Below are 14,497 nucleotides of genomic sequence, written 5' to 3' on the forward strand. Positions count from 1 at the left end.
TACCAAATCCACCCAGTCAGCCAGTCAGTCAGTCAGGTGTCTTGACCAACCTGACACACCTCTGACCAGCTGCTCTAAAAAGACAGAAAACGGTGCAAAGGAAACTGCTAAAACACTTAATGACACAAATCAACAGATTGTGGTGTTCGGGGTTGTGAGACGCACACTCGAGTCTGCGCTGTGTGTTTGTGTGTCTGTGTGTGTATCTCCGGTACCAGCCACACAAAGGGCGGCAGCCACTCCACTGGTGAGCGAGCAGAGAGGACGGCACGCGCCTGTCTGTCTTCAGCCCTCCATGTCAACATGGAGCTCTGTCTTTCTCCCGCACGCCAACGCACACCGTGAGCAGCCAATGCCGGCTTCTGCTGCAGTTGCTAAGCAACAGTGCCGGCAAAGCAAAAAGCCCCTGACAGACAGGGGGGGGAGAGATAAACAAGTGATTCTTTCCACCCAGCTGGTCGGGCCACCAGAAGAGACAGAGGGAAAGGAAAGTGTGTGTGTGTGTGTGTCTGTGTGTGTGTGTTTTTGTAGGACAAAATGAATGAAAAAGGAGAGCAGACACACAGAAATTATAATGACAGAGAAAAACTGTGTGTGTGTGTGTGAGAGAGAGAGAAAGAGAGAGAGAGAAAACAAGGAGGGATATGAAGTCAGAAGAATAAAATGAGGGCAGCATGAGAGTAAAGAGAGTGTGTGTGTGTGAGTGTGTGAAATGCTGCTCATGCTCCAGACAGAATATGTCCCGACGTAATGAGAGTCCCTTTAATGCACCACAGAGTAAATCAAAACTCATCCAACACAAAGCTCCAGCCTATAAAGATCTGATGGTGATATAAATCTATACACAGGGTTGGATTTTAATTAAAATTTTAATGGAAGCTACTATTACTATTGCTTGGTGGCACGGCAGTATCGTGGTTGGCACACTGTCGCCTCTCAGCATGAAGGGTTCGATTCCAGGGCCTGGTGACTCTTGCCCGTAGGTGTTACGTGTGTTGTTCGTCTCTATACTATGTTGGACTGTGATTGACTGGCGACGTGTCCTCGTCCTATGATTGGCTCCAGCTCCCATGTGCGGACGAGTGTTACACACAACGGATGGATGGATGGCAGTGTGCCATCTCCAGTCTTCTAGCTGGAGGATTTCTGAATGAGGGAAGGAGGGGCTGTGACAACTTGGGTCTTTTTTTTATTTTTATTTTTATCTCTGAGGGGGTGACAGTCTGAGGCAGAGGCGGGCCTCTCTGCCAAGCTCCTCCCCCTCCTTCTCTCCCCCTCCTCCTCCTCCCACCCCACGTTCTCACTGTAATCACCACTGCAGCTCCATGACTCAGCACCTGTCGCAGGAGCCGCCACCACTGGGTCAGTAAGGCAGTCACAGCCAGGAGCTAAGTCAGAAACCGGTCAATAAGATGCCTCAACGTCAGGTAGGAACAATGTCTATTCAGACTAACACACCTGAAAACACACACGTATGACCAGACCACTGATGTACACTGAACGTGATTAAGCAAAGTTTAAGATTAAAGACCCCTAAACCAAAAATTGAATTTTTGAAATTATTAATATGTCACTGTAGAAAGCAATTTCAGTCAAAAAATAGTCATAGCAGAGCATTTTTACAAATTTTAAAATGCCATTTTAGGGGGACTTTAAGTAAACAAGAAAAGTTTGTGCTGTTCTCATTTTTCACATTGTGTGCAACTAATTAACTGCAGAGAAGATGATCTAGTCTACTATAAATTATTAATTCAAACCCAGTTAGGGAGCAACTGAGAGTGTGTGTCACCGTTTCCAAAGGTCTCAGATTGTATCCATTCAGATTACAGCACAATCTAAAGAGAGGTCAGCAGCATTGGAGAGCAGGAGGAAACAGAGATGTATTTCAAAATAAAACAATCAAGCCGATGTTTGAATTTCAAGTTAAAAATCAAATATTATATACCTACTATATATCCTATACAACACAGAACAGTAAAATGCACACAAACTGGCACTGGTTAAAGATTCTGCTTGTGCCTGTGTTTGCTCAATATTTTGTGTGTTTTTGCAGCCAGACGCTGTGCTGCTGTGCATGCCTGTGGCCTTTTTCCAAGCTCTACTTAGTTTCTGCTCTCATACTCTTCTCCCTCTACTCAGCTGACCCAATATGGTGACCGTGCATGGATGCGGACGAACCTGCAGTGCTTCACATCTAAATGTTCTGTTGCAGAGCCGTGTATTCCAGTGGTTTACGTTTGCAGATTCAACACACGGCTGGCTGAGGCTCCGACGACGCCAGGTTTCCTCCGGAGCGGGAGCGTGGAGTCAGCGCCGGCCATCAGTCATTGCTGCTAACTTTTTCCTTGGCAGTGAGGTGTGTTTACTCTGTCAGCCTCTATGCCTGGTAGCCAGCCACGGTTTCAAACATTCACCTCCAGTTTGGGAGCCCCCCCACCCCTCCCCTCCTTTCGTTTGTTATGAGGAAAACAGGCACATTACGTGGCAAACGTTACAATCTGTACTACCAGCGGTGGTGGTGCTGTGGGATAATGAGGTGAGTTTCCGTCTCCTTCTGCTGAAATATGTAAATACACAGAGCCAATATCCACAACTGTGGATTCTGCAGCAAATCCTCGCTCTGTAACTAAGACGACTACTACAAGCTGAAAACACACGACAGCAGAACACGGAGGCAGAGAGAGATTGAGATTTCCTCAAGGTCCAAGCTTGGAGCGCAAGAGCTCTTTTTCCCAGGCAACAGGCTCGTACATAACAGCCGTAACAGAAAACACATCTCCACACATCTGGCCAGCAAAGTAGTCTCATCTGAGACCGTGTTGGGAAAGTGACATTTCATGTTGCCAGTTATTCTCGAGCACAGCAGCAGCTCTGTACGCTCTACACGTGAACACGGTGCACTGAGTTCATATTTTTTTTCTCTCATTCCCTCTCAGAGGTTGAGGGGGGTGGGGGGAGTAGCGAGACTGTGAGTCTGTAATCAGACAGACAGCTGCCACGGGGAGGAGTGGAAGAACATGTTAATGAAGCCAGTGTTGGTATTAATTAAAAAAAAAAAAAGCCCAGGGAGAGCTGTGTGACATCTAAGAGACTGAGCACTCCCACCACTTCCAGAGCCGACGTCACAGTCGCGCATGCTGCACACAAACATAATGGCAGAGAGAGACAGCAAGAGGAAAGTGCCAAAGTGCACCTTGATATTAATGCCAAATATCACAATAGACATATGATACATGGTGGGACAGGGTTCACACTTTCATATGCAAAATAAAATTGTGCTGAGATGTTTTCGGCTGATGTTGTGATATGCAATTACAAGATCAAATTGCAGGCTGGAATGGTTGTTGTTGCATTTTACTTGTTGTTTTGCATATGTTTGTCACGTATAGTCAGAGAATATGATTTGCCTGCCCTGTAGCAAGCAGCTGAACAATGTTGGCACAACTTTTATCTAAAATACAGCCCCTGTGATTCAGATATTGCACCTGTACAATGAATTAAAATTATAATACAACTTGTATGAAATCATGAGTCATATCACAATACAATCTATTATTTATCACATACATCATATCAGAAGAGACTGAGCATTAAAACCTTTTTTTTCGTTATTAAAAAAAAGAAAAAGAAAGAAGCGTTTTTATTTTGCTCACATCCTCTCCACCTCGTTGCGGCCCAGGGGGAGGGGGGGCTACATTTCAAATCTGTTCTTCAAGCAGCAAGTCTTCTGCTGATAGGTACTGGTCTAAAAAACAGATGTCTAGACAGAAAAACACAAACATCCACCACCCACACAGATCCTTCAGCCTGCTGATGGAATTGGAAGTGTCTCTTGTTGTTGTTTTTTTTGTTTCTTACCCCTACAAATATATAAATATAGTCAGCTCCTCGCAGGAACGACTGTTCTGCATGACGACAGCGGCCAATCAACGGCTCCCTCTGCCAGAGGAGCGTCACTGGCACCAGCCTTCATATTCTCTGCCACTGCTCTAATGAGTTAATTGCTGGTGATGTGTGTGATTATGTCTCTCCAGGATGTTGGGGTCAGTCCAGATGGATTCCAGTAAACGTTAGTGAGCGCAGTTCCCAGACTGAGATCCTTGAAGAAAGATTACAGAACGTTTACTGTGGGACAGTGACACAAACATCACGTCAGCCGTGAAGTCGGACATGCAGGGATATATAGATACACACAGCAAGAAGATGAACAAAGCTGCTGTGTGTGTCTGAGGGGGGGGGGGTTGACTGCAATGAGAGGCGGAGTGAACAGAGGAGGGCGACAACCCGCTAAATCACAGTTTCTCTAATGGATTCACTGCCATCATCTGCTCATTGAAATTACAGCTGGAGGGCGGAGGGATGGAATCTACAGATGAATGAGGGCTTTATGTTGCCTGTTTTAAAAAAAAAAAATCATAATGCAGACCAGCAATGACTTTATAGCCTATATGCTTCTATAGCTCCTATAGGGTGAATGAGGGATTCTCAATGGACTGTCAAGAGCAGACATGCAGTGTTCATCACGGTGCGATACTCTGGCAGCAGCAGGCGTCCACACAAACCTCTGCAATTACATAATTGCAGATGACACTCAAACCAAGCGCATCGCTCCCCAAAGTGTGGATCGTCACCGTGTCTTCCTGTCCTCCTGCACTGACGGGGTGATGCTGATGATGGCTGTGGGGTTGCTGCAGTGAGAGTGACACAACACAGAACTTGACTGTGAGCCCCCCCCCCCCCCCCACCCCCCCACCCCCACCCCCACCCAGCAACACTGATTAAACACATCCGACTGCTGCTTCGTCTGTTGCCAAGCCGCCGACCACTTGACTGCGTTGATCAAGAAGTTATAGAAAGAGGAGGTTCGGTCTTCCAGTGTTGGTGCTGCGTCGCTTCCAGTGAAAACACAGCAGCACCCTCAACAGTCTCGCCTAAGAATCCATTCAGAAATTGTTAAAGGGACTACGAGTACATTTCCCATGAGCCTCCGTGCGCACGGTGAAATTCTTGGACCGGCGCAAGGCAGACGAAAGCGAAAGCATTTGCCAAGAATGTTTTCATTCATCAAGAACAAAAGTCGGAGGTTCGAAGACGATCAGATACCGTTGTAGTTCTGACCATAAACGATGCCAACTAGTGATCCGGTTCCCATGACCCACCAGGCAGCGTCCGGGAAACCGAAACCAGGAAATGCTGGGCGAGTCGACCACTAAATAATAATATCAAAATAACTATAAAGACAAAATGATATATTTATTGAAAATGGACCAGTTAACAAGTGTGGGTAATGTAGACTCATCCACATTAATATGAGACTCTTTTATAACCAAAAGCAAACTCCTCGGGGTCTCTTTAATAATATTTGATTGTGTCACACCGGTGATTAAGTTTCCATCTTTCTAATCTTCAGTGTCGACTTAGCAGCAGATCCGGGCGGGCATAGTGTAGTCTTATGCACCCCAGTCAAAAGGGGCTTATTGTAGTCTACTAGTGTACTGTAATACAACACCCTGGGCTCCTAACAATCATCAACACTGTCCACTGCAAATGTCTTCCTGCTCCTTAAGTGAAATGTAAACTCCAACATTAACATACACCACATTCTGAGTCTCGGTATACAGAAAGAGTCATTTCCTCGTACTATTTCAGGATGGTTCCAATTACTGCTGCACAATTATGGCTTACTGACAAAGCATTTCCCAAAACACAAATTTATGCTGTAGAAGGCAGAGCTGGGTCCAAGCCTCAAACTGTGCTGGGTAACTCTCCCTTTCCGACTGTGTCTGGACTTCGTTTAAGCCTGGACAAATGCATCGGCCCTCCTGGCTGCGGGCCTGAGCAACAAGCCAAGGGGAGAGGACAGACGACGTCCCAGCCTGGTTGGTCCTGAGCAAGCTGTAGGTCTTCCTGCACGGCTCCTGTACAGTTCTTAAGGCCTTATGGAGAGAGGATGAAAAAAAAACACTACTTCCATCCGACAGAAGCGTTTTGTGTCCGGTCCTCAGGAATCAATAGGGAGGGGTGTCCTTAAGATTTTAATGGCACTAATGCTTTTGTTGATACCACCGCTCATTCCAATATTGAACACTATTATTGCACATGGCAGATTTTCTTCATATCATGTTGAACTAGTCTGAGGGGGCTCAAGGCTGCAGCAAACAAAACACACCTGGACCCAAGACAAGTAACCTGCAAACTGGTTGGTGGAAAACTGGAAACATCCAGTGAAAATGTGTTTATCAAAAACAGAGTTGGTGAGATAAAATGAACAAGAGAACTTTAATGTGACAATAACCAACTGAAAATCCATTTTCTTAGTTTCTCCAGTACTGAGAACACAACTATAGACCAATTAATCGGCAAAACAGATTAATCAAATGCAGATTGAACATTATATAAATTGTCATTATCTGCTCCAATAGTAGCTGATGGCTGTGCACCGTTCACACAGTCAGGTTACATCATCTTATTGCACCAGACCCACACACATAAGCCAAGAATGTACCAGTGGGATCATTTTATACTTCAACATGTGGTGCTCAGTGGTCAAGTGGTACATCCCATGTTGACGATGCCCAATGCAGTGATCGCGAGGTCGATACCCGACTGTGCTGATCTTTACTGGGTGTCATTCCCACAGTCTCTCTCTCTGCTGTCCTGTCAATTAAAAGGCAAAAAATGCCCCAAAAATATCTTACGGACGTTTGTGTCGCGGTGCCGCAGAGACGGCCAGGCAGAGAGCCTCCATTCTCACTCGTAACAAGTCACAAGTCATGTAGTTAACTATCACAACTATCACAATTAGTCCGGAGCTTTTTAATTAAAGCAGAAGTGAGTGATATATTTGTGTTAGTATAAGTCTTAAATAGTTATATCTTCCGACAGCAATCACTTACATAGAGTGTTTGGACTGAAACACGGGTCTCTCAGTCCCTCTGCTCTGCTCTGAGCCGAAGAGAAAACATTTATCGTATCCTACAGTTTTTATCCAATGAGGAGAGAGAACGGCATGCAGGGCTGTGTGTGCAGCCAAGGAACGCCGTGAATGTGGTGACGTAGAGACGAGGACTGTTATGGTGCGTTCAAGGAAACTCGTATTTTTCCGACCGTGAAGTGGTACCAGTTCGATCTGGTACGAGTTCACCGGTCGGAAGTTACGAGTGGCCGTTATAGTGACTTTCACCGGTAAAACAGGTCGGAAAAACACGAGTGGGTTGCCTGAAACGCTACAAAGTCGTAAGTTGTGACTTGAAGCTGTAATTTACGATTTCAAAAGCCTGCCTGGAACGCAGCATTAGCGAAAACGACCGCACCACTCACTTCTGCTTTAAGGTAAAAATGTAGCATGGCCACGCTACTTAGCTCCTCTTTAATGGGAGACAGCGGGGTACAAAAGGAGTTATTTAAAATGTGTTGCATTACAAGCCGTCTGGACTGTTGACTCCTGTGCTTTTTTTCATGGTTAATTGACTGATGAATCAGTTATCGGCTTTTTCCTGCACCAAACTATCGTTAGCCTATTACATCAACCTTTTAGAAAAACTACTTTCGTTTGACCTTTAAACACAATTGGTAATATCAGAACTCATGGGTACTTAACACCTACATAACAATACATTTTGACAAACAAATGTACATTCAACCTCAGTAAAGTTAGTAGAATTTAGACCTAAAATGATTTCCATTACAATTCACCTGTGTTAAAGGTAACTTCTGACAGGATGGCTCGTTGACACCCTGCCCCAGTTTCCTGTCGGGGACCACAATGAGCTCTGCGCTCCTCCTTAATGACCACTTTGATGCCAGCGTGCCCCTACTGCTCAAGCTGAGCCTGCCGGAGAACAGACACACATACACACACACGTGCCTCGGTGCCAGCTCTCCCTGGCGTCTCCCTCAGCTGAGGAGACAGACAGTGCAGTTGAGCCAGTCACTGGAGCAGACAGGATGAGGCTGACCAGATGGTGACTTGGTAACTTGTGCTTCATGCCAGACGTTCGTTAGGCAGACAAAGCAGAGATAAATCAATCTTCATGAATATCAACACCAGAGTCGAGGGCCGGCCGCGCTACGGTGCCGGCTGGTCTGGACAGTGATCGTACCGACCCGCTTATTTCTTTAGCGCGGCCGTGTGGTCGGCGAGGAGACGGTGCAGATGGAGGCAACAGCTACGACCGATCTAACTGGGTCAGGGATGGAAACCTTGAAAGCCCTGTGTGACAGCATTGGCATGTACATCGTTTTCATTCAACTTACTCACATTTCAGTCAGTGTTTTGTGTTTGTCAGAAATGTTAATATCGCGGTGATGATAAAAAAACTCTTCATCATTCAGCACTCGAGGCGAGGGACAACAGGAGCTGCGCTTTTACTAAAAGCGGTTCCTCGCTACCGATGAAGAACGAAGAACCCAGTCTGTGACTTACAATTTCCGAAAGACTTTCCAGTCAGACTTGACAGACTAATGACTCACACTCTCACTTATGGTCTTTTCTTTTCAAACTGTGAAAAGCAAGTGAGATAGTGAGGGGTGGAGGGGTCTATCACCGACATGGCTTTTAACACAATCAGCACAGGGACGAGAAGAAATGAATGAAGGAAGACCAGACCAGACAGACAGATAGATAGGTGGACAGACAGACACACAAGAGATAAATCCATTCATTCAAAAATGGCTGAGGTCTCATACTGGGTGGGAAGCTGTCGTGAACTGGCGGATCTAAAGTTACTGGTTATGTAATCTTGACTCTTTAGTTGTCTGCATTTAATTTAGCCAGCACTTTGGAAATCCACTTTAAATGTGTGCAATGTTTGAAGGGAAACAGCTGCAGAGCGAGAAGATGGGAGGCGATGGGTCTGTGCAGAGCAAGACAAGAAATTGGCTTTTACAGTGTGGACAGAAACAGATGAGACGGACAGAGCCAGAGAGAGCAGGAGGGAGAGAGAGGAGACAAACTGAGAAGAGGAAGAAAGGGAAAAGCCAGAGAGAAAGAGGGCGAGCGACAAATCAGACAAAAAGCACAGAGAGAAAAGAGCAGTGTAATTAGCAGGCTGAGAGTTTTACAGGAAGAACCCTGTGAACTAGGACACTTTATTCCCATATAATCTCAGCTGACCTCCTCCTAGCAGCAAAGACAGAGGCTGAGAGAAGGGGGGGGGCTGTTTGGCCTGAGTGTTGTGCAGAAATATGGGGAGCATCAGTGAAGGCCATGTAGGCCAAGCACAGCCGGAGGGCAGGAGTAGGGCAGGGCCAGAAGAGGCACACACACACACACACACACACTGAAGTCCTACAGCGAAGCACTATGAAGAGGAGGAGGAGGGAGGGGAGACGGCAGGAAGGAGGAGGGTGGGTGGGTGTTGAAACACAACCACTCTCTAAGAAGTAGGCAGCACAACACACTGACATGTTCAGGATTGTATTCTTGTGTGTGACATCTCATCATTGATCCAGCTTTTTTTCCTCTAGTCCTCCACGCCACATGAAAACAATCTCGTCTCCTGGGTAACAGCTCCATGTCAGAATTAATCCCAGAGAGAGAGACAGAAACAAACAAACACAACTACAAACAGACTACCACATATAAGTGGTTCTGTTATAACCGGTGTTCAGCAGGAAGGATTAAGGGACTGAAATTAAAAGTGTGGACTGAGTGAACCCTGGTCTACACCTGTCCCAACAAAAGGACCTGTCCACTTCACTTACACCACCTCTCTATTAGCCCCAACCAATGGCTGCCACCATCCTTAATGTTCAGGCATGCAAGGGAATGGGGCCCCCAAGATAGGAAGAGGTGGGTGTGGAGGGCAGAGGAGGGTTTAAAGGGAGTGTGAGGCTTCGAGTTGATGAGGACAGCAAAGAGGGGTGGGGAGGGGTTGGTGGGATCAGGGCAAAGGCCAAAGCAGCTCCAGTTGTAAACACTCTCTTTGCCCCATGTGCAGTAACTCTCCTGCTGCAGAGGCAGGACAGGACAATGTGGACGGTGGAGGTGGAGGAGGAGGAGGGACAGCACAGAGAGATGAAAGGAAATGCTGATGCCATTCAGGGGGAGAAAGTGAAAATCCTCAAAACTGGAACAGCATGTCGAGTAAAACAAAGGAATGTGGAGGACAGAAAGAAGAGAAGAGGAGGAGGTGGAGGAGGAGGTGGAGGAGTGGAGGCTGAGTATAGCAGAGGAAGAGAGAGAGAGAGAGAGAGCAGACTGGCAGAGAGTGTGACCGGCAGAGGGGAAACCCTCGGGGTGCCTGCAGCAGCGACGAGGACATACGGGCAGGGAGATTCTCACTCACACACACTCACAAACACCCAAAAAAACACACTGGCCACAACATCTGTGATGCTGATCACAGAGACAGGCACCTTTTCAATCCAGTTACTATTATTCTCCTCAGACTGCAGCAGCTATTATGGAAAATGTGCTTGTTGTCTTTCTTTGGAGCCATGTCTTCTTCACCTCCTCCCTCCAGCAACTTCTGGGCTGTTTTTCTGGCTCCAGCGCAGGTTTGGACCCAAACGAGTCTCTGCACAGTGACGAGCTACAGGCTGCTGCTGCTGCACACACTCACTCTGCCAGGCTGGTGGTGTCCAGAGTGGAAAACTCACAAAACTTGGACTGGATTAAAAAACAGTTAATGACAATTATTTATTTAAATGATGAAATATTGAGTCTCCATCGTTGCATTTGCGCCTTTTCTCAGTACAATGCCTGTACTTCATGAGCCTGGCAACTAGGCAAATACACACATGCCACGTCTCTGCTCCATGGAGTTTGTAGGTTACTGCAATTTCTCTGCATTATAAATTCATTTCTGATTCTGGCTACATCTGCGTAAATCTTTGAGTCAGACTCAACAGCTACAAGCTGAGAAGCCTTAAAGGCGACTGAGCAGTGTGTGGACTCCTCTGGGGTTTCCCTCCCAGGGAGGGGAATAGTGGCTTGCTTTGCAATTTGCAAATTCTGTTTTCACATTTTCATTGTGAGGCATCAGGTATATAATGATGAGGGGGAGAAGAAAGCCCTGCCTGGCCTGCAAACCCTGATGTGACAGGACAACCTGCAGAGAGATGCTGCAGATTTCACAAGGAGAAGTGGTTGCCACTTGCCACAGTGGTAGAAGAAGCCGTGTGTGTGTGTCCACAGTTTGCTCTCTGATAAGGGGGCAGCAATCTCTCACCAGACAACACGAGAGATTTTCCCAGCACCGCCTGTCCTCCTTTCCTCAGTTCAGATGAAATTTGATATTCACTGCACGTCTTGCCGGTCGGAGAACAGAACAGAGACCGGAAACGAACAGAACTGAGCAGGTCTAGACATGTCACTCCTCAAGTAATAAAAAGGTGGCATAGTTAATGTCTGCCAAATATGTATCAATCAACCGGAGACGGTGTTAAACGGCAGCAACAACCACCAGCCTGCCTTCTATCTGCAAAGACACAACTGTGATTGCATTTAAACCACACACACACTCGCACACAAGCCGTGCTATTTTTAGACCAGGGCTTCCAGAATTTCCCTCCCAATCCCCGTTTTAATAAGCCTGCCCTCAAACTGACTGTACACAGCTCTGGAACTCAAATTTGATCAAACACTGTTTCCGCTCCCGCTGCAGTCTCACACTGAACAGAAACAGCAGCAGAGAGACGGGGCGGGGGATGGTCTCCAGCTGTCCAGAGGAAGAGTGGACTTTGCACAGGTACCGAAAAATGCACTGACTTTAAGTAAATAGGCTAGACGAAGAAATCTATACAGAGAGATCTGGTGAGTTTGTGAAAGACCGAAGCATTGTCTTGTTTTGAGATTTGAGGTGCGATTAACATTTTTCAGGCTTCCATCATAAGAGGGGGAACAATACTTTCTCTCAGCAATTTAAAGCTCTCAACCAGGTCTGATCCAGAGCTATACAAGAGAAGCAGCAATTCATATCACATGCAGGAAATAAAATCCAGAGACAAACCAGAGCTCTAACAGGAGGCACTGCTACTGTACCCTAATTTGCAGATATACCCCAAAACGCTACAGATAAAAACTTGATCACCTTGTTTTTCTCTGTGTGCATTCGTGCAAATGTGCACAGCCACCACCACCACACAGGCTCACGCACGCACACACGCACAGGCCTCATTAACATCCCTGTTGAATGGCGCAGCATGGCGGGTTCAAAGCGTTCTACCCCTCCAGCAGCGATTCAAGCTTTTTCCTCAGCCTGCCAAATTCTTTCATTCTTTTTAAACAAGGTCTTAATCTGCCTTGAAACACTGCAGAGTTCTCCTGCAGCAGAGCCAGAGGCCCTGAGGGAACACAGAGTGGGAAGTCTCCCTCTCTCACAGGCATGGCTGGACAAAGCAGAGGGCCCCTCCTCTCTCTCTCTCTCTCTCTCTCTGTGGGGACAATAGTGCAGGAGGAGAGTGGAAGGGCCCCGACACTGAGCGCAGGACCTGAAATGACCCAACACCACGTGCCAACACAGGCCTCTCTCCTCAGACCACACAGAACCACATCACAGAAACCTGTTTGGAAAAAGAAAGAAAGAAAGAAAAAAGAAAAAAAGAAGAGGCGCAGCCGGAGTATACTACTTTACAAACAGCGGCCCTCGCTCAGCAGGCCCCTGCATCAGCAGGCACTTCACATCAAACGCTGGCTTTTTAATACAGCTCCATCAAAAGACAAAATACTTCCTGTTATCCCTCCACTCCCCTCTTACCGAGGGGGCATCCATCGCACCATGGAGATGAACTAAATCACATTACCTCACTGGCAAAGCCATCTGGCATGCAGCTACTGGAGGACAACAACAACTAAACAACAACTCCAACCTGCTTCATCACAGCCTATGTGGTCTAATGTCCTACAAGACACTCAGGGTGAGATTAATAAATCTGGTTTAAAAACATAAGCCTCTGTCTACACTTGGGTAACGACAGGGAACTGAAAGTTTGATGGACAAAGGCAAAGTCAGTCTCATCTTTTAAACTGTTCATTGGACGTAGCATGAAGGTATAAACCTAACCCCCAATTTCCACTAGATCCGTCTCTGACTCAGCTGGAGACCAGAGAAGATCACTGGAGAACTACAAACTATCGTGATAACAGCCGTGTATAAAGTGAGATTAAAATGTTAACAACAGATCCCTTTGTCTTTGTGAGGTTGATCTTCTGTCAGGCTACTTACTCTTAAATCGGGCGTGTTGTATCGTAAAATATTGTAGTTTTCCACCTCCATTAGGGGTGTCACGATTTCGATTTTTTATCGAAATCGATCGAAATTACGTCACGATCTCGAGCACCGAAGTCAAAGAGAGGATCGACGATCCCCCCCCCCCCCCCCCCCCCCCGCCGCAAAGCTACAGTACAACTGCCCGTTGTCAGACTTTTTATTTCGAGACAACACTCACTCATTCTCTCTCTCTCTCTCTCTCTCTCGCTTTTTTTTTTTTACCGGCGGTGTCAGCTGCTGTGCACGTCTGCAGCAACCCAAACAAATGCACATGTTGACCGGCTCTATTCCAGCCACATGATTGGTTCGGCGCAGCGGAACCTATCGACCACGTCTCATATTTCTATCGAAGAAAAGTTATTTCACAATTTATAGCGTTTTATCACCCAGCCCTGGTGGGCTATTGTCCCCCTCCTACCTGGGAAACAGGAGGGAGACACAGCTCTAACTACACAACACCGATCAGCACTGAGAGCCGCATGTTGCTGAGACGTTATAAGATTTAAAAAAAAAAAAAAAAAACCCGCAAATAATACGCCGACGAAAAGGTGCAACTTGCCACTTTTTGTCGATGTATTATTTGCGGGGGCTTTCGGGGGTCTGGTGACGGTGGAGGATCCGGGACTGATTGACTGTGGGCCACCGCCAGTCTGATCAGGACCTGATCATCAGGTCCATGGCAGCGCAGCAGCTGCAGCTCTGCCCCGCTGTCACATGACTCTCGCGTATCAGCGCAATCTCGTTTACATTATATTAAGCCGACATCAGGAGAATAATGAGACACGACGGTAAATTAATGAAAATAAAATTATGATAATGTACAGATATAAATATATTTGTTTCAAAACCTTGGGGGCAATTTTGGACCCTGGATCATGATTTTTGGGGGCATGTTACCTTTATATTGTAAAGAAATTATTTAAATGTGACCATTAGTGCCTAATGTGATACATTATGGAAATTGCATCATTTATATGTATCCCATCTTTTGAAATAAGATTTACTGTACAAAATTTGATGAATAAAACCAATGATCGTAGACTAGTCTGAAAATAGCATAGGCGTCTGTGCTGTAAGAAAAAGAAAGAAAATCGAGAATCGAATCGAATCGTGACCCTAAAATCGAAAATCAAATCGAATCGAGGATTTGGAGAATCGTGACACCCCTAACCTCCATGATTAATATTTTTTCATCCATGACATCCTGTCATGAGTTTTAGGACCCTCTGACTGCTTGGCACCTTGTTGTTTGTACCAGTTATGATTACGATCGGAAAGTTTGT

The 14,497-nt window shown here is 46.3% G+C and overlaps 1 protein-coding gene across 3 annotated transcripts in view; it reads right to left on the reverse strand.

The window, feature by feature from the left end:
* The window catches only part of rev3l (REV3 like, DNA directed polymerase zeta catalytic subunit), a 63,395-nt gene that overhangs the window by 41,646 nt on the left and 7,252 nt on the right, over positions 1 to 14,497 (reverse strand). Inside the window, exon 1 of one of the 3 annotated variants that reach the window (XM_084000720.1) lies at positions 2,179 to 2,420. The exons of the other annotated variants lie outside the window; for them this stretch is intronic. The gene's annotated coding sequence lies outside the window, so the exon portion shown is untranslated. Of the gene's footprint in view, positions 1 to 2,178; positions 2,421 to 14,497 lie in introns of those variants that run through there. 3 annotated transcript variants of the gene reach the window in all.

This window comes from Trachurus trachurus, assembly GCF_905171665.1.
Source record: "Trachurus trachurus genome assembly, chromosome: 24".
In the NCBI taxonomy this organism is placed as follows: domain Eukaryota; kingdom Metazoa; phylum Chordata; class Actinopteri; order Carangiformes; family Carangidae; genus Trachurus; species Trachurus trachurus.